The sequence below is a fragment of the Hyla sarda genome, chromosome 2 (genome assembly GCF_029499605.1).
Source record: "Hyla sarda isolate aHylSar1 chromosome 2, aHylSar1.hap1, whole genome shotgun sequence".
NCBI lineage: Eukaryota > Metazoa > Chordata > Amphibia > Anura > Hylidae > Hyla > Hyla sarda.
In genome coordinates this window covers 1,142,816-1,166,922 of record NC_079190.1, presented here as the reverse complement: position 1 = coordinate 1,166,922, position 24,107 = coordinate 1,142,816, and the positions used below count along the sequence as shown (strand labels likewise).

The 24,107-nt window shown below is 43.6% G+C and overlaps 1 protein-coding gene across 1 annotated transcript in view; it reads right to left on the bottom strand.

Annotated features, from left to right (window-relative positions):
* The window catches only part of RHOG (ras homolog family member G), a 56,807-nt gene extending 36,521 nt beyond the window's left edge, over positions 1 to 20,286 (bottom strand). The window contains exon 1 of the mRNA XM_056560982.1: positions 18,499 to 20,286. The gene's annotated coding sequence lies outside the window, so the exon portion shown is untranslated. The remainder of the gene's footprint in view (positions 1 to 18,498) is intronic.
* Positions 20,287 to 24,107: the final 3,821 nt, after the last annotated feature.

Here is a 24,107-nt window from a genome sequence, read left to right as displayed (position 1 = left end):
GATAAAAGGCACAGAAGAGCCATGGGTAAGTGCTGCTGAGAGTAACTGTGATAAGTTCCATGAAGCAAGTGTCAGGAAAGGATGTAATCCCATCCACATTGGCAGATAGTTCATGCTAAGGTCGTCTCAGAAGCCCAGAAACTACTTAGTTGGTAAATGGGGTCCGGTCCGTGTAGTCATGTAAATATTTCTCTTAGCAACTTGTTACTTTTCTCACAGCTTAGGTTTGAGATTGTTACTGACACATGACTGTGGTAACAGTATCGCCAGGCTTTACTGCAGCTGCCTGATACTTATCACTTGTTGTAGGTGTGAGAACTGTGTGTGCTGGTGATCTACTATATACTTCATGTCTCCACACTATATACACATAGATCATATCACATAATACAAAGCACAGGAGCGCTCAGCAGCCCTTACCCATAGATAATATCACATAATACAAAGCACAGGAGCTCTCAGCAGCCCTTACCCATAGATCATATCACATAATACAAAGCACAGGAGCTCTCAGCAGCCTTTACCCATAGGTCATATCACATAATACAAAGCACAGGAGCTCTAAGCAGCCCTTAACCATAGATCCTCTCACATGATACAAAGCACAGGAGCTCTCAGCAGCCCTTACCCATAGATCCTCTCACATGATACAAAGCACAGGAGCTCTCAGCAGCCCTTACCCATAGATCCTCTCACATGATAAAAGGCACAGAAGAGCCATGGGTAAGTGCTGCTGAGAGTAACTGTGATAAGTTCCATGAAGCAAGTGTCAGGAAAGGATGTAATCCCATCCACATTGGCAGATAGTTCATGCTAAGGTCGTCTCAGAAGCCCAGAAACTGCTTAGTTGGTAAATGGGGTCCGGTCCGTGTAGTCATGTAAATATTTCTCTTAGCAACTTGTTACTTTTCTCACAGCTTAGGTTTGAGATTGTTACTGACACATGACTGTGGTAACAGTATCGCCAGGCTTTACTGCAGCTGCCTGATACTTATCACTTGTTGTAGGTGTGAGAACTGTGTGTGCTGGTGATCTACTATATACTTCATGTCTCCACACTATATACACATAGATCATATCACATAATACAAAGCACAGGAGCGCTCAGCAGCCCTTACCCATAGATAATATCACATAATACAAAGCACAGGAGCTCTCAGCAGCCCTTACCCATAGATCATATCACATAATACAAAGCACAGGAGCTCTCAGCAGCCTTTACCCATAGGTCATATCACATAATACAAAGCACAGGAGCTCTAAGCAGCCCTTAACCATAGATCCTCTCACATGATACAAAGCACAGGAGCTCTCAGCAGCCCTTACCCATAGATCCTCTCACATGATACAAAGCACAGGAGCTCTCAGCAGCCCTTACCCATAGATCCTCTCACATGATAAAAGGCACAGAAGAGCCATGGGTAAGTGCTGCTGAGAGTAACTGTGATAAGTTCCATGAAGCAAGTGTCAGGAAAGGATGTAATCCCATCCACATTGGCAGATAGTTCATGCTAAGGTCGTCTCAGAAGCCCAGAAACTGCTTAGTTGGTAAATGGGGTCCGGTCCGTGTAGTCATGTAAATATTTCTCTTAGCAACTTGTTACTTTTCTCACAGCTTAGGTTTGAGATTGTTACTGACACATGACTGTGGTAACAGTATCGCCAGGCTTTACTGCAGCTGCCTGATACTTATCACTTGTTGTAGGTGTGAGAACTGTGTGTGCTGGTGATCTACTATATACTTCATGTCTCCACACTATATACTGCATTGTACATATACCTCAATTGTACTGCATTACATTGGAGCAGTGTTATAGTAGTTATATTCTTGTATATAGGAGCAGTATTATAGTAGTTATATTCTTGTATATAGGAGCAGTATTATAGTAGTTATATTCTTGTATATAGGAGCAGTATTATAGTAGTTATATTCTTGTATATAGGAGCAGTATTATAGTAGTTATATTCTTGTATATAGGAGCGGTATTATAGTAGTTATATTCTTGTATATAGGAGGCAGTATTATAGTAGTTATATTCTTGTATATAGGAGGCAGTATTATAGTAGTTATATTCTTGTATATAGGAGCAGTATTATAGTAGTTATATTCTTGTATATAGGAGCAGTATTATAGTAGTTATATTCTTGTATATAGGAGCAGTATTATAGTAGTTATATTCTTGTATATAGGAGGCAGTATTATAGTAGTTATATTCTTGTATATAGGAGCAGTATTATAGTAGTTATATTCTTGTATATAGGAGGCAGTATTATAGTAGTTATATTCTTGTATATAGGAGCATAATTATAGTAGTTATATTCTTGTATATAGGAGCAGTATTATAGTAGTTATATTCTTGTATATAGGAGCAGTATTATAGTAGTTATATTCTTGTATATAGGAGCAGTATTATAGTAGTTATATTCTTGTATATAGCGGCAGTATTATAGTAGTTATATTCTCGTATATAGGAGCAGTATTATAGTAGTTATATTCTTGTATATAGGAGCAGTATTATAGTAGTTATATTCTTGTATATAGGAGGCAGTATTATAGTAGTTATATTCTTGTATATAGGAGCAGTATTATAGTAGTTATATTCTTGTATATAGGGGGCAGTATTATAGTAGTTATATTCTTGTATATAGGAGCAGTATTATAGTAGTTATATTCTTGTATATAGGAGCAGTATTATAGTAGTTATATTCTTGTATATAGGAGCAGTATTATAGTAGTTATATTCTTGTATATAGGAGCAGTATTATAGTAGTTATATTCTTGTATATAGGAGGCAGTATTATAGTAGTTATATTCTTGTATATAGGAGGCAGTCTTATAGTAGTTATATTCTTGTATATAGGAGCAGTATTATGGTAGTTACATTCATGTATATAGGAGCAGTATTATAGTAGTTATATTCTTGTATATAGGAGCAGTATTATAGTAGTTATATTCTTGTATATAAGAGCAGTATTATAGTAGTTATATTCTTGTATATAGGAGCAGTATTATAGTAGTTATATTCTTGTATATAGGAGCAGTATTATAGTAGTTATATTCTTGTATATAGGAGCAGTATTATAGTAGTTATATTCTTGTATATAGGAGCGGTATTATAGTAGTTATATTCTTGTATATAGGAGCAGTATTATAGTAGTCATATTCTTGTATATAGGAGCGGTATTATAGTAGTTATATTCTTGTATTTAGGAGCAGTATTATAGTAGTTATATTCTTGTATATAGGAGCAGTATTATAGTAGTTATATTCTTGTATATAGGAGCAGTATTATAGTAGTTATATTCTTGTATATATAGGAGGAGTATTATAGTAGTTATATTCTTGTATATAGGAGCAGTATTATAGTAGTTATATTCTTGTATTTAGGAGCAGTATTATAGTAGTTATATTCTTGTATATAGGAGCAGTATTATAGTAGTTATATTCTTGTATATAGGAGCGGTATTATAGTAGTTATATTCTTGTATATAGGAGCAGTATTATAGTAGTTATATTCTTGTATATAGGAGCGGTATTATAGTAGTTATATTCTTGTATATAGGAGCAGTATTATAGTAGTTATATTCTTGTATATAGGAGCAGTATTATAGTAGTTATATTCTTGTATATAGGAGCGGTATTATAGTAGTTATATTCTTGTATATAGGAGCAGTATTATAGTAGTCATATTCTTGTATATAGGAGCAGTATTATAGTAGTAATAGTTTTGTACATAGAGGTACTGGAGATAGTACAGCTTCCCTTTCAGCCCACTGATACACCGGTGTCTCGGACCCGCCGGCACTGCCCCGGCTTCAAGGCAATTAAAACAAAGAAAAACCAATGTCCAGCACTAGGTTTTCAGATGAATTCCTTTGGCTCTTTATTTAGGATCAACAGGGTACAAACAACACGGTACAAACTCTGATGCGTTTCACGCAGTAATGCGCTTAGTCATAGAATTCTATGACTAAGCGCATTACTGCGTGAAACGTGTCAGAGTGTGTACCGGATTGTTTGTATCCTGTTGAGCCTAAATAAAGAGCCAAAGGAATTCATCTGAACACCCAGTGCTGGACATTGTTTTTCTGTATTCTAGAGGTGTTTAGGTTTTGCTCTATATGTGAATCTTCCTGTAACATATTTAGTCTGAGCAGGAAGTGTCTAGGACCCTTCCCCCTATAGTATATGTTATCCTGGTTCCTGGGTTATCGCCCGATGGGGACTGGTTTCTATATTTGTCTGTCTGGGGGGTTTCATTGAGGGAAAAATGTATATACAGAGAGGGGACGGACACAAAGCAGGAGGGAGGGTCACATTGCTTTCCTTCCTGAGACCCCCCCCCCCCCCCCACAGTTTTCATACCGCCATCATTGTCTTCACCGGCTGCACTGAAGTCAATGAGACATAACCTGAAGCTCCGGGACACCTATACACTGTAACAAACCATCAGCTGTGTGAGGATTGAGGCCGTCATATTTATTTCCTCTGTAGGCTCCAATTGGTGTCAGTGTTATACATGCAGGACTGAGACCTCATGGGGCCCTCTGGCAGTGACCGACCAGTCAGTCCGCCCCGGCCTCCCGACTGAGAACATTGCGGTTACTGGAGATTATTATATACATTTCCTTCTTCTACAGTCTGTTTCCTACAGATTGCCTCAACTTTAAATTCTTTAATAATGTATCCAGAAAGTCTTCACCCCCCGGTCACTATATACAATGTATCCAGAAAGTCTTCACCCCCGGTCACTATATACAATGTATCCAGAAAGTCTTCACCCCCGGTCACTATATACAATGTATACAGAAAGTCTTATAGTAATTTATGCAGTGTAATAATATTAGATGACGGGAGGATACAGTGTAATAATATTATATATCAGGAGGATACAGTGTAATAATATTATATATCAGGAGGATACAGTGTAATAATATCAGATATCAGGAGGATACAGTGTAATAATATTAGATATCAGGAGGATACAGTGTAATAATATTAGATATCAGGAGGATACAGTGTAATAATATTATATATCAGGAGGATACAGTGTAATAATATTAGATATCAGGAGGATACAGTGTAATAATATTATATATCAGGAGGATACAGTGTAATAATATTAGATATCAGGAGGATACAGTGTAATAATATTATATATCAGGAGGATACAGTGTAATAATATTAGATATCAGGAGGATACAGTGTAATAATATTATATATCAGGAGGATACAGTGTAATAATATTAGATGATGGGAGGATACAGTGTAATAATATTATATATCAGGAGGATACAGTGTAATAATATTATATATCAGGAGGATATAGTGTAATAATATTAGATATCAGGAGGATACAGTGTAATAATATTAGATATCAGGAGGATACAGTGTAATAATATTATATATCAGGAGGATACAGTGTAATAATATTAGATATCAGGAGGATACAGTGTAATAATATTATATATCAGGAGGATACAGTGTAATAATATTAGATATCAGGAGGATACAGTGTAATAATATTATATATCAGGAGGATACAGTGTAATAATATTATATATCAGGAGGATACAGTGTAATAATATTATATATCAGGAGGATACAGTGTAATAATATTATATATGAGGAGGATACAGTGTAATAATATTAGATGATGGGAGGATACAGTGTAATAATATTATATATCAGGAGGATACAGTGTAATAATATTAGATGACAGGAGGATACAGTGTAATAATATTAGATGAAAGGAGGATATAGTGTAATAATATTAGATATCAGGAGGATACAGTGTAATAATATTATATATCAGGAGGATACAGTGTAATAATATTAGATATCAGGAGGATACAGTGTAATAATATTATATATCAGGAGGATACAGTGTAATAATATTAGATGACAGGAGGATACAGTGTAATAATATTAGATGACAGGAGGATACAGTGTAATAATATTAGATATCAGGAGGATACAGTGTAATAATATTAGATATCAGGAGGATACAGTGTAATAATATTATATATCAGGAGGATACAGTGTAATAATAATATCAGATATCAGGAGGATACAGTGTAATAATATTAGATATCAGGAGGATACAGTGTAATAATATTATATATCAGGAGGATACAGTGTAATAATATTATATATCAGGAGGATACAGTGTAATAATATTATATATCAGGAGGATACAGTGTAATAATATTAGATGATGGGAGGATACAGTGTAATAATATTAGATGACAGGAGGATACAGTGTAATAATATTAGATGACAGGAGGATACAGTGTAATAATATTAGATATCAGGAGGATACAGTGTAATAATATTAGATATCAGGAGGATACAGTGTAATAATATTATATATCAGGAGGATACAGTGTAATAATATTAGATATCAGGAGGATACAGTGTAATAATATTATATATCAGGAGGATACAGTGTAATAATATTAGATGATGGGAGGATACAGTGTAATAATATTAGATATCAGGAGGATACAGTGTAATAATATTATATATCAGGAGGATACAGTGTAATAATATTATGTATCAGGAGGATACAGTGTAATAATATTAGATATCAGGAGGATACAGTGTAATAATATCAGATATCAGGAGGATACAGTGTAATAATATTAGATATCAGGAGGATACAGTGTAATAATATTATATATCAGGAGGATACAGTGTAATAATATTATATATCAGGAGGATACAGTGTAATAATATTATATATCAGGAGGATACAGTGTAATAATATTAGATGACAGGAGGATACAGTGTAATAATATTATATACCAGGAGGATACAGTGTAATAATATTAGATGATGGGAGGATACAGTGTAATAATATTAGATATCAGGAGGATACAGTGTAATAATATTAGATATCAGGAGGATACAGTGTAATAATATTAGATATCAGGAGGATACAGTGTAATAATATTATATATCAGGAGGATACAGTGTAATAATATTAGATGATGGGAGGATACAGTGTAATAATATTATATATCAGGAGGATACAGTGTAATAATATTAGATGATGGGAGGATACAGTGTAATAATATTAGATGATGGGAGGATACAGTGTAATAATATTAGATATCAGGAGGATACAGTGTAATAATATTAGATATCAGGAGGATACAGTGTAATAATATTATATATCAGGAGGATACAGTGTAATAATATTAGATATCAGGAGGATACAGTGTAATAATATTATATATCAGGAGGATACAGTGTAATAATATTAGATATCAGGAGGATACAGTGTAATAATATTATATATCAGGAGAATACAGTGTAATAATATTATATATCAGGAGGATACAGTGTAATAATATTATATATCAGGAGGATACAGTGTAATAATATTAGATATCAGGAGGATACAGTGTAATAATATTATATATCAGGAGAATACAGTGTAATAATATTATATATCAGGAGGATACAGTGTAATAATATTAGATATCAGGAGGATACAGTGTAATAATATTAGATGACAGGAGGATACAGTGTAATAATATTAGATATCAGGAGGATACAGTGTAATAATATTAGATATCAGGAGGATACAGTGTAATAATATTAGATATCAGGAGGATATAGTGTAATTATATTAGATATCAGGAGGATACAGTGTAATAATATAAGATGACAGGAGGATACAGTGTAATAATATTATATATCAGGAGGATACAGTGTAATAATATTATATATCAGGAGGATACAGTGTAATAATATTAGATATCAGGAGGATACAGTGTAATAATATTATATATCAGGAGGATACAGTGTAATAATATTAGATATCAGGAGGATACAGTGTAATAATATTAGATATCAGGAGGATACAGTGTAATAATATTATATATCAGGAGGATACAGTGTAATAATATTAGATGATGGGAGGATACAGTGTAATAATATTAGATATCAGGAGGATACAGTGTAATAATATTAGATATCAGGAGGATACAGTGTAATAATATTAGATATCAGGAGGATACAGTGTAATAATATTAGATATCAGGAGGATACAGTGTAATAATATTATATATCAGGAGGATACAGTGTAATAATATATATCAGGAGGATACAGTGTAATAATATTATATATCAGGAGGATACAGTGTAATAATATTAGATATCAGGAGGATACAGTGTAATAATATTATATATCAGGAGGATACAGTGTAATAATATATATCAGGAGGATACAGTGTAATAATATTAGATATCAGGAGGATACAGTGTAATAATATTAGATGACAGGAGGATACAGTGTAATAATATTAGATATCAGGAGGATACAGTGTAATAATATTAGATGACAGGAGGATACAGTGTAATAATATTATATATCAGGAGGATACAGTGTAATAATATTATATATCAGGAGGATACAGTGTAATAATATTAGATATCAGGAGGATACAGTGTAATAATATTAGATATCAGGAGGATACAGTGTAATAATATTATATATCAGGAGGATACAGTGTAATAATATTATATATCAGGAGGATACAGTGTAATAATATTAGATGACAGGAGGATACAGGGTAATAATATTAGATATCAGGAGGATACAGTGTAATAATATTAGATGACGGGAGGATACAGGGTAATAATATTAGATATCAGGAGGATACAGTGTAAAAATATTAGATATCAGGAGGATACAGTGTAATAATATTAGATATCAGGAGGATACAGTGTAATAATATTATATATCAGGAGGATACAGTGTAATAATATTAGATATCAGGAGGATACAGTGTAATAATATTAGATATCAGGAGGATACAGTGTAATAATATTAGATATCAGGAGGATACTGTGTAATAATATTAGATATCAGGAGGATATAGTGTAATAATATTAGATATCAGGAGGATACAGAGTAATAATATTAGATGACAGGAGGATACAGTGTAATAATATTAGATATCAGGAGGATACAGTGTAATAATATTAGATATCAGGAGGATACAGTGTAATAATATTATATATCAGGAGAATACAGTGTAATAATATTAGATGACGGGAGGATACAGTGTAATAATATTATATATCAGGAGGATACAGTGTAATAATATTATATATGAGGAGGATACAGTGTAATAATATTAGATATCAGGAGGATACAGTGTAATAATATTAGATATCAGGAGGATACAGTGTAATAATATTATATATCAGGAGGATACAGTGTAATAATATTATATATCAGGAGGATACAGTGTAATAATATTATATATCAGGAGGATACAGTGTAATAATATTAGATATCAGGAGGATACAGTGTAATAATATTAGATGACAGGAGGATACAGTGTAATAATATTAGATATCAGGAGGATACAGTGTAATAATATTAGATATCAGGAGGATACAGTGTAATAATATTAGATATCAGGAGGATATAGTGTAATTATATTAGATATCAGGAGGATACAGTGTAATAATATAAGATGACAGGAGGATACAGTGTAATAATATTATATATCAGGAGGATACAGTGTAATAATATTAGATATCAGGAGGATACAGTGTAATAATATTATATATCAGGAGGATACAGTGTAATAATATTATATATCAGGAGGATACAGTGTAATAATATTAGATGACAGGAGGATACAGTGTAATAATATTATATATCAGGAGGATACAGTGTAATAATATTATATATCAGGAGGATACAGTGTAATAATATTAGATATCAGGAGGATACAGTGTAATAATATTAGATATCAGGAGGATATAGTGTAATTATATTAGATATCAGGAGGATACAGTGTAATAATATTATATATCAGGAGGATACAGTGTAATAATATTAGATATCAGGAGGATACAGTGTAATAATATTATATATCAGGAGGATACAGTGTAATAATATCAGATATCAGGAGGATACAGTGTAATAATATTATATATCAGGAGGATACAGTGTAATAATATTATATATCAGGAGGATATAGTGTAATAATATTAGATATCAGGAGGATATAGTGTAATAATATTAGATATCAGGAGGATATAGTGTAATAATATTAGATATCAGGAGGATACAGTGTAATAATATTAGATGCCAGGAGGATACAGTGTAATAATATTATATATCAGGAGGATACAGTGTAATAATAATATCAGATATCAGGAGGATACAGTGTAATAATATTATATATCAGGAGGATACAGTGTAATAATAATATCAGATATCAGGAGGATACAGTGTAATAATAATATCAGATATCAGGAGGATACAGTGTAATAATATTAGATATCAGGAGGATACAGTGTAATAATATTAGATATCAGGAGGATACAGTGTAATAATATTAGATATCAGGAGGATACAGTGTAATAATATTAGATATCAGGAGGATACAGTGTAATAATATTAGATATCAGGAGGATACAGTGTAATAATATTAGATGACGGGAGGATACAGTGTAATAATATTAGATATCAGGAGGATACAGTGTAATAACATTAGATGACGGGAGGATACAGTGTAATAATATTATATATCAGGAGGATACAGTGTAATAATAATATCAGATATCAGGAGGATACAGTGTAATAATAATATCAGATATCAGGAGGATACAGTGTAATAATATTAGATATCAGGAGGATACAGTGTAATAATATTAGATATCAGGAGGATACAGTGTAATAATATCAGATATCAGGAGGATACAGTGTAATAATATCAGATATCAGGAGGATACAGTGTAATAATATTAGATATCAGGAGGATACAGTGTAATAATATTAGATGACGGGAGGATACAGTGTAATAATATTAGATATCAGGAGGATACAGTGTAATAACATTAGATGACGGGAGGATACAGTGTAATAATATTATATATCAGGAGGATACAGTGTAATAATATTAGATATCAGGAGGATACAGTGTAATAATATTATATATCAGGAGGATACAGTGTAATAATATTATATATCAGGAGGATACAGTGTAATAATATTATATATCAGGAGGATACAGTGTAATAATATTAGATATCAGGAGGATACAGTGTAATAATATTAGATGACAGGAGGATACAGTGTAATAATATTATATATCAGGAGGATACAGTGTAATAATATAATATATCAGGAGGATACAGTGTAATAATATTAGACGATGGGAGGATACAGTGTAATAATATTATATATCAGGAGGATACAGTGTAATAATATTATATATCAGGAGGATACAGTGTAATAATATTAGATATCAGGAGGATACAGTGTAATATTATTATATATCAGGAGGATACAGTGTAATAATATTATATATCAGGAGAATACAGTGTAATAATATTATATATCAGGAGGATACAGTGTAATAATATTAGATGACAGGAGGATACAGTGTAATAATATTATATATCAGGAGGATACAGTGTAATAATATTAGATATCAGGAGGATACAGTGTAATAATATTATATATCAGGAGGATACAGTGTAATAATATTATATATCAGGAGGATACAGTGTAATAATATTATATATCAGGAGGATACAGTGTAATAATATTATATATCAGGAGGATACAGTGTAATAATATTATATATCAGGAGGATACAGTGTAATAATATTATATATCAGGAGGATACAGTGTAATAATATTATATATCAGGAGGATACAGTGTAATAATATTAGATATCAGGAGGATACAGTGTAATAATATTATATATCAGGAGGATACAGTGTAATAATATTAGATGACGGGGTGATAAGAATAATTATATTATGACAGCTCTTTCTGAGTTTTGTGTTGTGTCGTCTGGTTATGTATAATGTATATTCTGCTCGGTGTATGGGAGGAGACCCCCGCTCTGCTCGCTGTCAGTTTGGAGACCCCCGGGGCAGTGATTTTCTTCAGTAACTTCCTGTCTGCTTTGGATCCTTATAGGAGAAGGCGGCGGCGGCCGGGGCTGGGTTCCTCATTTTGTGTGTGAACTGAACTATGTCAGCAAAACTCCCCATCCCCCATTATCTGACTGGAGACCCCTCAGCTCTGCACTTTCCCATGGACACATTCCCACTTCTCAGTAATAGATTTCCACACTATGAAATAGTCCTGGAAGACCCCCATATCTTCATCCTCTCCAGCCTTACAAAGTGGCCTGCAGAGCAATGACCCCCTGTACCCCGAGGACCTGTACACTGAGAGAATCCTGTCCCCTGTACCCCGAGGACCTGTACACTGAGAGAATCCTGTCCCCTGTACCCCAAGGACCTGTACACTGAGAGAATCCTGTCCCCTGTACCCCCAGAACCTGTACACTGAGAGAATCCTGTCCCCTGTACCCCCAGGACCTGTACACTGAGAGAATCCTGTCCCCTGTACCCCCAGAACCTGTACACTGAGAGAATCCTGTCCCCTGTACCCTAAGGACCTGTACAATGAGAGAATCCTGTCCCCTGTACCCCCAGGACCTGTACACTGAGAGAATCCTGTCCCCTGTACCCCGAGGACCTGTACACTGAGAGAATCCTGTCCCCTGTACCCCGAGGACCTGTACACTGAGAGAATCCTGTCCCCTGTACCCCCAGGACCTGTACACTGAGAGAATCCTGTCCCCTGTACCCCCAGGACCTGTACACTGAGAGAATCCTGCCCCTGTACCCCGAGGACTTGTACACTGAGAGAATCCTGCCCCTGTACCCCGAGGACCTGTACACTGAGAGAATCCTGCCCCTGTACCCCGAGGACCTGTACACTGAGAGAATCCTGCCCCTGTACCCCGAGGACCTGTACACTGAGAGAATCCTGCCCCTGTACCCCCAGGACCTGTACACTGAGAGAATCCTGCCCCTGTACCCCCAGGACCTGTACACTGAGAGAATCCTGCCCCTCTACCCCCAGGACCTGTACACTGAGAGAATCCTGCCCCTCTACCCCTAGGACCTGTACACTGAGAGAATCCTGCCCCTCTACCCCTAGGACCTGTACACTGAGAGAATCCTGCCCCTGTACCCCCAGGTCAGGACCTGTACACTGAGAGAATCCTGTCCCCTGTACCCCCAGGACCTGTACACTGAGAGAATCCTGTCCCCTGTACCCCGAGGACCTGTACACTGAGAGAATCCTGTCCCCTGTACCCCCAGGACCTGTACACTGAGAGAATCCTGCCCCTGTACCCCGAGGACCTGTACACTGAGAGAATCCTGTCCCTGTACCCCCAGGACCTGTACACTAAGACGCTCCTGCCCCCTGTACCCCCAGGACCTGTACACTGAGAGAATCCTGTCCCCTGTACCCCAGGACCTGTACACTGAGAGAATCCTGCCCCCTGTACCCCAGGACCTGTACACTGAATGGCTCCTGCCCCCTGAACTCCCAGGACCTATATACGGAGAGGCTACTGCCCCTTGTACCCCCAGGACCTGTACACTAAGACGCTCCTGCCCCCTGTACCCCCAGGACCTGTACACTGAGAGAATCCTGTCCCCTGTACCCCCAGAACCTGTACACTGAGAGAATCCTGCCCCTGTACCCCCAGGACCTGTACACTAAGACGCTCCTGCCCCCTGTACCCCCAGGACCTGTACACTGAGAGAATCCTGTCCCCTGTACCCCCAGAACCTGTACACTGAGAGAATCCTGTCCCTGTACCCCCAGAACCTGTACACTAAGATGCTCCTGCCCCCTGTACCCCCAGGACCTGTACACTGAGAGAATCCTGTCCCCTGTACCCCCAGGACCTGTACACTAAGACGCTCCTGCCCCCTGTACCCCCAGGACCTGTACACTGAGAGAATCCTGCCCCTGTACCCCCAGAACCTGTACACTGAGAGAATCCTGTCCCTGTACCCCCAGGACCTGTACACTAAGACGCTCCTGCCCCCTGTACCCCCAGGACCTGTACACTGAGAGAATCCTGTCCCCTGTACCCCCAGGACCTGTACACTGAGAAAATCCTGTCCCCTGTACCCCCAGGACCTGTACACTGAGAGACTCCTGTCCCCTGTACCCCCAGGACCTGTACACTAAGACACTCCTGCCCCCTGTACCCCCAGGACCTGTACACTGAGAGAATCCTGCCCCCTGTACCCCCAGGACCCGTACACTGAGAGACTCCTGTCCCTATACCCCCAGGACCTGTACAGTAAGAGAATCCTGCCCCCTGTACCTCTAGGGCCATTCACCGATAGGCTCTTGCCCCCTGTACCCCCAGGACCTGAACACTGAGAGAATCCTGCCCCCTGTACCCCCAGGACCTGTACACTGAGAGGCTCCTGCTCCCTGTACCCCAGGACCTGTACACTGAGAGAATCCTGCCCCCTGTACCCCCAGGACCTATACACTGAATGGCTCCTGCCCCCTGAACTCCCAGGACCTATATACTGAGAGGCTACTGGCCCCTGTACCCCAGGACCTGTACACTGAGAGGCTCCTGCTCCCTGTACCCCAGGACCTGTACACTGAGAGAATCCTGCCCCCTGTACCCCCAGTACCTGTACACAGAGAATCCTGCCCCCTGTACCCCCAGGACCTGTACACTGAGAGACTCCTGCCCCCTGTACCCCCAGGACCTGTACACTGAGAGAATCCTGTCCCCTGTACCCCCAGGACCTGTACACAGAGAATCCTGCCCCCTGTACCCCCAGGACCTGTACACTGAGAGAATCTTGCCCTCTGTATCCCCAGGACCTGTACACTGAGAAAATCCTGTCCCCTGTACCCCCAGGACCTGTACACTGAGAGAATCCTGTCCCCTGTACCCCCAGGACCTGTACACTGAGAGGCTCCTGCATCTTGTACCCCCAGGACCTGTATACTGAGAGATTCCTGCTACCCCTGTACCCCCCAGGACCTATACACTGAGAGAATCCTGTCCCCTGTACCCCCAGGACCTGTACACTAAGACACTCCTGCCCCCTGTACCCCCAGGACCTGTACACTGAGAGAATCCTGCCCCTGTACCCCCAGGACCTGTAAACTGAAAGAATCCTGTCTCCTGTACCCCCAGGACCTGTACACTGAGAGAATCCTGTCCCATGTACCCCCAGGACTGTACACTGAGAGAATCCTGTCCCCTGTACCCCCAGGACCTGTACACTGAGAGAATCCTGTCCCCTGTACCCCCAGGACCTGTACACTGAGAGAATCCTGCCCCTGTACCCCCAGGACCTGTACACTGAGAGAATCCTGCCCCTGTACCCCCAGGACCTGTACACTAAGACGCTCCTGCCCCCTGTACCCCCAGGACCTGTACACTGAGAGAATCCTGTCCCCTGTACTCCCAGGACCTGTACACTGAGAGAATCTTGCCCCTGTACCCCCAGGACCTGTACACTGAGAGAATCCTGTCCCTGTACCCCCAGGACCTGTACACTGAGAGAATCCTGTCCCCTGTACCCCCAGGACCTGTACACTGAGAGAATCCTGTCCCCTGTACCCCCAGGACTTGTACACTGAGAGAATCCTGCCCCTGTACCCCCAGGACCTGTACACTGAGAGAATCCTGTCCCCTGTACCCCCAGGACTTGTACACTGAGAGAATCCTGCCCCTGTACCCCCAGGACCTGTACACTAAGACGCTCCTGCCCCCTGTACCCCCAGGACCTGTACACTGAGAGAATCCTGCCCCCTGTACCCCCAGGACCCGTACACTGAGAGACTCCTGTCCCTATACCCCCAGGACCTGTACAGTAAGAGAATCCTTCCCCCTGTTCCTCTAGGGCCATTCACCAATAGGCTCTTGCCCCCTGTACCCCCAGGACCTGAACACTGAGAGAATCCTGCCCCCTGTACCCAAGGACCTGTACACTGAGTGGCTCCTGCCCCCTGAACTCCCAGGACCTATATACGGAGAGGCTACTGCCCCTTGTACCCCCAGGACCTATATACTGAGAGGCTACTGGCCCCTGTACCCCCATGACCTGTACACTGAGAGGCTCCTGCCCCCTGTACCCCCAGGACCTGTACACTGAGAGGCTCCTGCTCCCTGTACCCCAGGATCTGTACACTGAGAGAATCCTGCCCCTGTACCCCCAGGACTGTACACTGAGAGAATCCTGCCCCTGTACCCCCAGGACCTGTACACTGAGAGAATCCTGTCCCCTGTTCCCCCAGGACCTGTACACTGAGAGAATCCTGCCCCTGTACCCCCAGGACCTGTACACTGAGAGAATCCTGTCCCTGTACCCCCAGAACCTGTACACTGCGAGAATCCTGCCCCTGTACCCCCAGGACCTGTACACTGAGAGGCTCCTGCTCCCTGTACCCCAGGACCTGTACACAGAGAATCCTGCCCCCTGTACCCCCAGGATCTGTACACTGAGAGACTCCTGCCCCCTGTACCCCCAGGACCTGTACACTGAGAGAATCCTGTCCCCTGTACCCCAGGACCTGTACACTGAGAGACTCCTGCCCCCTGTACCCCCAGGACCTGTACACTGAGAGAATCCTGCCCCCTGTACCCCCAGGACCCGTACACTGAGAGACTCCTGTCCCTATACCCCCAGGACCTGTACAGTAAGAGAATCCTGCCCCCTGTACCTCTAGGGCCATTCACCGATAGGCTCTTGCCCCCTGTACCCCCAGGACCTGTACACTGAGAGGCTCCTGCTCCCTGTACCCCAGGATCTGTACACTGAGAGAATCCTGTCCCCTGTACCCCCAGGACCTGTACACTGAGAGAATCCTGTCCCCTGTACCCCCAGGACCTGTACAGTAAGAGAATCCTGTCCCCTGTACCCCCAGAACCTGTACACTGAGATAATCCTGCCCCTGTACCCCAGGACCTGTACACAGAGAATCCTGCCCCCTGTACCCCCAGGATCTGTACACTGAGAGACTCCTGCCCCCTGTATCCCCAGGACCTGTACACTGAGAGACTCCTGCCCCCTGTACCCCCAGGACCTGTACACTGAGAGAATCCTGCCCCCTGTACCCCCAGGACCCGTACACTGAGAGACTCCTGTCCCTATACCCCCAGGACCTGTACAGTAAGAGAATCCTGCCCCCTGTACCTCTAGGGCCATTCACCGATAGGCTCTTGCCCCCTGTACCCCCAGGACCTGAACACTGAGAGAATCCTGCCCCCTGTACCCCAGGACCTGTACACTGAATGGCTCCTGCCCCCTGAACTCCCAGGACCTATATACGGAGAGGCTACTGCCCCTTATACCCCCAGGACCTATATACTGAGAGGCTACTGGCCCCTGTACCCCCAGGACCTGTACACTGAGAGGCTCCTGCTCCCTGTACCCCAGGACCTGTACACAGAGAATCCTGCCCCCTGTACCCCCAGGACCTGTACACTGAGAGACTCCTGCCCCCTGTACCCCCAGGACCTGTACACTGAGAGAATCCTGTCCCCTGTACCCCCAGGACCTGTACACTGGGAGGCTCCTTTCCCCTGTACCCCCAGGACCTAAACACTGAGAGACCCCTGTCCACTGTACCCCTAGGACCTGTACTCTGAGAGAATCCTGCCCCCTGTACCCCCAGGACCTGTACACTGAGAGACTCCTGTCCCCGGTACCACCAGGACCTGTACACTGAGAGAATCCAGTCCCCTGTACCACCAGGACCTGTACACTGAGAGAATCCTGCCCCCTGTACCCCAGGACCTGTACACTGAGAGAATCCTGTCCCCTGTACCCCCAGGACCTGTACACTGAGAGAATCCTGTACCCTGTACCCCCAGGACCTGTACACTGAGAGACTCCTGCCCCTGTACCCCCAGGACCTGTACACTAAGAGAATCTTGCCCTCTGTATCCCCAGGACCTGTACACTAAGAAAATCTTGCCCTCTGTATCCCCAGGACCTGTACACTGAGAAAATCCTGTCCCCTGTACCCCCAGGACCTGTACAGTAAGAGAATCCTGTCCCCTGTACCCCCAGGACCTGTACAGTAAGAGAATCCTGTCCCCTGTACCCCCAGGACCTGTACACTGAGAGGCTCCTGCCCCACCCCCTGTACCCCCAGGACCTAAATACTAAGATGATCCTGTCCTCTGTACCTATAAACTGAGAGGCTCTATCCCTCGGTACCCCCAGGACCTGTACACTGACAGCTTCCTGCCCCCTGTACACTGAGAGGCTCCTGCACCTTGTACCCCCAGGACCTGTATACTGAGAGAATCCTGCTACCCCTGTACCCCCAGGACCTGTACACTGAGAGGCTCCTGTCCTCTGTACTCCCAGGGCCTGTATACTGAGAGGCTCCTGATCCCCTGTACCCCCAGGACCTGAACACTGAGAGATTCCTGCTACCCCTGTAGCCCCACGACCCATACACTGAGAGGCTCCTACCCCCCTGTACCACCAGGACTAATACACCGAGAGGCTATTTCCTCCTGTACTCTTCTATACTCTAGAGGTCAGTACCTAAGCTGAATGTTTCTTGGTCATCCTTATGTTCCATTTTGTGTCTCCATGACTTTTCTTGTAGCCCCCCATTACTTGTAAGCATCAAACATACACTTACCTCTCATATCTCTGTGCAGGCCCTGAGATCTTCTAGGTGGCTTGAGATGTCCCTAAGATATGGACCAGAGGGACTGCTTGGACCGCCGACGATAGATCCTTGGTTGTTAGATTCTCTTCTATAGGCAGGATACCCTTCGTTCTGTTGACTAAAGAGTCTGAGTATCAGGAGATGCCGACTTTCTTAAGGAGACAGGACTGTTTCTGGCTCTAGGAGATGGTCCCTAATGGAAAGAGGTGGATTTGGGGAGAAGGAGGGAGAAAGGTGAGAGAACGGAGAGTCTTTTGGATCTCGAACTCTTTTGGATCTCGAACTCTTGTTGCAGATGATGGTGTTAAAAAAGTAATCTAAGGCTTACAGGAGATGTTCCTGGTGTCAGGAGGTATTTTCTTATGATAGATGTCCCTGGTGGCAGGAGGTATTTTCTTGTGGCAGGAGGTATTTCCTGGTGGTATAAAATATTCCCTGGTAGCAGGAGGTATTCGTGTTATAAGGAGATGTCCTTTGGTAGCAGGAGATGTTCCGTGGTGTAAGGACCTGTCCTCTGGTCTCCAGACCTGTTCCCTTGTGTCAGTACATGTTCTGTAGTCTCAGGACCTGTTCTTCAGTCTGAAGATCTGTTTTCTGGTCTCAGGACCTATCTCTGGTCTCAGGACCTGTCTTCTGGTGTCAGGACTTGTCTTCTAGTCTTAGGACCCGTTTTTTGGTCTCAGGACCCGCTTTCTGGTCATATGACCCTATTTCTGGACTCAGAACCTGTCTTCTGGACTCAGGACCCGTCCTTTGGCCTCAGGACCCCTTCTCTTGTCTTGGGACCCGTCTTCTGGTCTCAGGATCCGTCTTGTGGTCTCAGGACCCGTCTTTTGGTGTCACAGGACCCCTTCTCTTGTCTTGGGACCCGTCTTCTGGTCTCAGGCCCTGTCTTGTGATCTCAGGACTCGTCTTCTGGTCTCTGGACCGGTCTTTTGGATTCAGGATCAGTCTTGTGGTCTCAGAACCCCTTCCCTTGTCTTGGGACTTATCTTCTGGTCTCAGGACCTGTCTTATGGACTCAGGACCCGTCTTCTGGTTTCAGGACCCGTTTTCTTGTCTCAGGACCCGTCTTGTCGACTCAGGACCCGTCTTGTGGACTCAGGACCCGTCTTGTGGACTGAGGACCCCTTCTCTTGTGTTGGGACTTATCTTGTTTTCTCAGGAGCCGTCCTGTGGTCTCAGGACCCCTTCTCATGTGTTGGGACTTATCTTCTGGTCTCAGGACCCGTCTTGTGGACTCAGGAACCTTCTTCTGGTCTCAGGACCCTTCTTCTGGTCTCAGGACCCGTCTTGTGGACTCAGGACCTGTCTTGTGGTCTCAGGATCTATCTTGTGGTGCCTCCAGGTGCTGCACTGTGCCCAGCTGCAGAGATGCTGGTAAGAGGAGTCCAGGGCGTTCCAGGCTGGAGGCTCAGGGTGTAATACTCTGCAGAGCAGAAGGAAGTGACTGAGAGGAGGAAGTTAAGAAGGAGAAGTAGAGAAGTCGATCGCAGCAGCCGGGTCCTTCCTGCCCATCACATCTGGGAGCTGCCATTAACCCCTTCCTTGTCTGACATTCCAGGGGTAGTCGGGGCTGTTCTGCTCTTGGGTCACATCTGGAGGGGATCAGCAGAGGTCACACAGCAGGAGACTTTCATCATATCCATTACTTTTAACTCTTTCATCACTGGACCAGTATCAGATGGGAAACTGTAAAATATCTTTCCTATAGAGACAGCCATGTGCTTCTACTGCGTATGATTCTATATACCAAGGTTATTTGCCTTTCAGGACCTTGGGAAAGCTGAGTGTCAAACATAAAGGGGATGCAACTGAGTAAAGGTTATCGTTACAGTGACTGTGTATGGCAGGGGCCACGCTGGAGGCGGTGATACTGGGCTTCCTGCCGCCAACACGGCCGATGACGACAGACGATTTCTGCACATTTCCTGCAACTTTGGCAATTTACTGCTGCAATATCGCAACGTACAACGCAACAAAGGACAATCCGCCCCACAACTACAGAAAGTGCACAGTATCTCCATATCTGCCCTTATTCTGTATATATATACACTGCCCAGTACCACTTCTCATGCACTGTATACTGGGTGTAATCCTCAGTATCTGCCCTTATTCTGTATATATACACACTGCCCAGTACCACTTCCCCTGTCCTGTATGCTGGGTTTAATCCTCAGTATCTCCTCTTATTCTGTATATATATACACTTGTGGTAGCCCTTGGGGGTGTATGGTAGTGGTGGTATGGTAACGTATATGAGAGGTTAATATTAACCCTGTCACTCGTGACGCCAGGGTGCGGGCTGGTATTTATTGAGGTATAGCTTCGGCCTATCGCCGCCCTTCCCAGAAACGACAGGCGTATGCAGGTATTGACTGAAGGTCCACACTGGAGTTAAACTTGAACTGAAGTAAACTTTACTCTTGAACTTGTGGTACATTCAGAATACAGTAACAGTCTCTGCAATACACTTCTATAGACTTCAATGACTGTCAGTTGCTGTGGACCTTGCGTCTTGTTCAGGTTAATAGAATCAAGGTAATTGGTGCGTGGATCCGTCCGGATTTAGGAGTAGATTAGGTCCGGTGGTCCCGCAGAGTGTTTGGGGATTGATACACTCTATAACTATAATTGTTCAGCCGTTGCCACAAGGCTCAGGCCTAACTCACTGCGATTACTTCTGTACAGGTCTTCTCTCATCAAGAGCACAGGAGCAAGAGAACTAAAATGGCTGCCGCGTCCCATATATGGACAGGGAGCGGAGCCTAATTTGATAGGTCCAAGGTCAGCTGTCACTCACCGTCAAACAGGCTTCTGGGTGATCATCTGAATTCCTATACACATAATAATACCAAAATGAGGCTAGAAATACCAAAGTGAGGCCTGGAACGCATCCAGAGTGAGGCTTGGAACGCATCACATGACCCGAAGGCCCTGCGACGCCATAGAAACAAGTAATTAACCATTTATTTACCTATATTATGCTATTTATATTAATCTATGCATAAATTACTAACTATACACTAGTATAGAGGCGACTAGGGGTAGACTGACTAATAGGGATCCCTACGTCCTAGGGACTCTGGCTATGGGGACCCATTAATAAACAAGTACCGTAAAGAATACGGTACTGGGACACCACACACTGCACAGTACCACTTCTCCTGTCCTGTATACTGGGTGTAATCCTCAGGTGGACACAATCAGTGGGTGTGGCTCGTTAGAGTCAGTGCTGCTGCTGGGAGCGATCCAGGTGGTTCCAGGCTCCTGCTCCCATCTGCCCTGGGAGTTAGCGGGTTTCTGGAATGCAGAGGGAAAGCAAGTCCCAGGCTTCTGGTTCCCGGAGTAGGCCGGTGGGGATGAAGGATGCACAGCAACCGGCCTGTTCGGAGGGGGTAAGGAGAACTGGTGGGGGAAGCAGCAATGTTTCTCCTGCCCCCCCCCCTCTGGACCCTGACCTAAGCCGCGAGGCTTCAGGAGGATATATGGAGGTGAAGGGCTGGGGCGTGCGGAGGCCCCGGGAGCCTGTCAGCGACTACAGCTCCAGGATTGCCTATTATACACAGGCCTACAAGAAAAAAGGCAAAGATGGCAAGGCAAAAAAGGCAAAAGCGCCTGGGTGCGGGCAAACACCTCGTCCGGGAGCAAGCGGGCAGAGGCTAATAAGGACATTACAAAGCTTAAGTCCGAAATAAACATCTTGGAGAGAAAAAGGATGGACATTCAGACACACAGCGGCCCCTTCCTGGAGAAGCTGCTGAACCAGGAGAGGTTTGAGGGGCAGAAGGGCCCAAGCCAGAGTGACCCCCCTGCTGAGGAAGATAGTGACCCCATTAATATCCAGGATCCATCGCAGGGGTCTCAGAGTGGGATCTGTCCTGGACACGGACCACCGGCCTCAACATCAGGATCCAGGAGGAGCTCGGAGGAGGAGAGCAGTGACCCCGGGGGGAGACTCATGGCCATCATCAGGCAGATGGAGTCTCCAGTACACATGGAGCGCTTCACATTTGGAGAAGACCCTGTACCAGATGAGGGGGAGAGGAGGAGGAGGAGAAGGAATGACCAGAAGGGGGGTGAGTCGGTATCATTTTCCTATGTCCCCCTTTCCCCAGCTCCACCTAGTCAGGGCCCTGCGGTGGGTTCTGTGCAGGGGAAGAGCAGTGGGCAGAGTATGAAGGTCCCTACGGGAAAGTCATGTGACACTGTTTCAGCTTGTAGTAGCGGTAAGAGTGTCGGGGCAACTTCGGCTGTGAAGCCGGACATGTCTGGTGAGGTCAGCAGCCCAGCGGGAGGCTGCTTTTCTTCGGCACCGGGACAGGGCAAGGCGGGCAGTGGTAAAGCTTTGGTCCCGATGCCAGAGATGAGGAGTGAGGGCGGAGATAAGCGGCGCCACCAGGCGCTTGGTGGTAAAGTAGGCTCCGCGGTGGAGTCTGCGGCTGGAGTGGTTTCTGCTGTCGGGGTGTAACCTGCAGAGGCTTCTCGTGGGGGAACCTCATCTGCGGTTGGGGCAGGTGGCACCTCGGCAGGGATAATAAAACCGGCCAAGGCTGGTCTGGCAATGGCGGCTGCTAAAGCAGTGGAGAACATTAAAGGGACTGTCCTCAAACCCATGGGGACTGGAGGGTCTATGGACAAAATAGGAACTGTTTCTGCAGCTAGACGGCCTCCTGTCCCAAAGGACTTTCCTGTGACCAGTGAGGCGGAGGGGGTTCCTGACCAGTCAGAGTCTATTATTGGGGCGGGGCAAGACTGGTCAGGAGCACCCGATGAAGCTGAGGTCACATGTGCACATAATGTAAATACTGTAAATAATGTACATATGGGGGGTCTGTCTGTGGGGTCTGGTCCAAGACTGAGTGGAGGTGTGAATGGGGTAGAGGGAGTGAGGGAGGATGGGAATGATGATGACAGGATGGATGGAGGAGATGTGCGTGTGAGAGGGGGGGAGAGTATGGTTTCTGTATAGAGGGATGTTGTTCCACCTGAACCCCCGGCAGCGGTGCCCACTAGGAGTTATGCCAGCGTTGCTGCCGGGGGAAGTAGGCCTCATGGGAATCCTGCACCTTCTGGTCCTGGGCATAGTGACCTTCAGAGACGCTTTCTGGAGGCCTTGCGGAGGGGGGATAGATCTATCACTGTAGAGGGTAGAGAGGTAGAACTGTCCTTTTGGATAGAGAGGCACGGCCTCGGGGCCTTCCGAGAGCAAAGGAGAGGAGAGGAGTCATGATCACTCCCCACAGCCGGGTCTGGGGTCCCCAGGAGGAATGTGGTCTGTCTTAGGTGGAGGGGCAGTGATACCTGTCCAAACAAGACAAAAGTAGTTGAGCTCCTCCTCAAGATGGATTTCAGGGCAGGTGACATCTTTGCCCTGATACATCCTCATGGTACCCCATTTTTCGATGTCAGCTTCGTCCGGGCTGAAGGGCTCGAGCTTTTTTGGTCTTGGTACGAGCTGGCAAAGATAGCACCCGAGTGGCGAGACTTTGCTGTCCAGGCAATTTCTCGCCAGAATAACATCAAGAAAGTGATGGTATTAACGTGTAACGAATCTCTTTCTTGCATAGACATCATGA